We start from the raw sequence: 1331 nt of genomic DNA, 5'->3' as shown, positions 1-1331 counted from the left end.
GGAAAGAGCTGGGGGTCAAGGTGGGGACTTGGATGGAAAATGGGACAAGGCAGCACCCTCACTCCCTCGGGGCTGTCGCCTCCTGCCAGAGGGCTGTGCCCCCCATTCTTCTCATGACTGCTCCCTGCACTGTTTTCTGCTTGTCCACGGGGGATGCCTTCAGAGCTCTGCGCTCAGCAAGGGAAGCATTCCTTCCTCAGGGAACCTGGAAGGCCTGCGTTTTGGGGTCTCGGCCAGTGGCACTGGAGGGTGAGGTGGGATGTGAAGGAGGAATGTCAAAGCCAAGGTGGCCTCACACTGGAAATAGCTACGACCTATTGAGCACCTACTGTATACCAGGCACTTTTCGTATGTATCTCTGATCTCCACAGTAGTCCTAATGCTTGATTCTTTTGTTTGTTTATTTTAAAAGAGAAGGCAGTGCCGGAAATGGCAGAGGCAACCAATGTAGGGTGGATATAAGGGGAGAGAAGAGAGAGTCTTTATATGTCTCTGATTGTGTGTGGTGTCTGGCAAGGCCTGTGGAGTGGGGCTCACACACTTTCCTGGGCTCCTTCACGCTGGTTTGAGTCCATTCCGTGCTGGGCCTGGACTCCAGCGCCCACCTCCTTCCCAGTTCTCCTGCACCCTCTCTTCTTTCTGGCCTTCTGTCTTCCAGATCCCTCTGCTCTTGACCCCTGGCCCTCCAGCCCCAAAGACCTCTCTCATGGTTGCTGGGCAGCAGGAAGTCCCTGGAACCAGGCATCTGAAGGCTGGAGTGAGGCTGGATCTTGATTAGAGAAGAACCAACTGTGCGCCCGTCCCTGTGTTAAGCACTCTTCATTCATGACGTCATTTCATGACGTCATTTCACCTCCCACCAGCCCTCTGAGATGATATAGCAGATGCTGTGAATGCCCTGTCTGTGTGCCTTCAACCTGACCACTTATACCCCTAAGGCTTCCAATCACCTACCTGCCTATCTTTGCCTGAGGGCTTCCTCTGGGCATTGGACTCTGCTTTGCCACTATTGGGAGACCAGAAGTGCTGGGGAATTAACACCATCCAGGAGAGCCCTGCACCCATGACGGATGAGCATTGGCGTGTAAATAACTGGGATGTGTGCTCTACATGCACTCACAGGGTTTCCCCAGCAGGACTGAGCCCACCCAAGGAGCCAGCTTGTTAACCAACTTGACTGCTTTCCTTCCTTCCCTTATCTTATTTCCCCACTTCTCTACTGGTGTTTCCTTTACCTCCTACATCAACCATGTGTACTGGAATAGTTGTCTCAGGGCCTGCTTCTCGAGGAACCCAGCCTAAGTCAGGTGGGTACCATTATTATCCTCATT

The sequence above is a fragment of the Lipotes vexillifer genome, unplaced genomic scaffold, assembly GCF_000442215.2.
Source record: "Lipotes vexillifer unplaced genomic scaffold, Lipotes_vexillifer_v1.1 scaffold4, whole genome shotgun sequence".
NCBI classification, from domain to species: domain Eukaryota; kingdom Metazoa; phylum Chordata; class Mammalia; order Artiodactyla; family Lipotidae; genus Lipotes; species Lipotes vexillifer.
The sequence above is the reverse complement of the archived record's forward strand: the minus strand, read 5'-3'. Positions refer to the sequence as shown.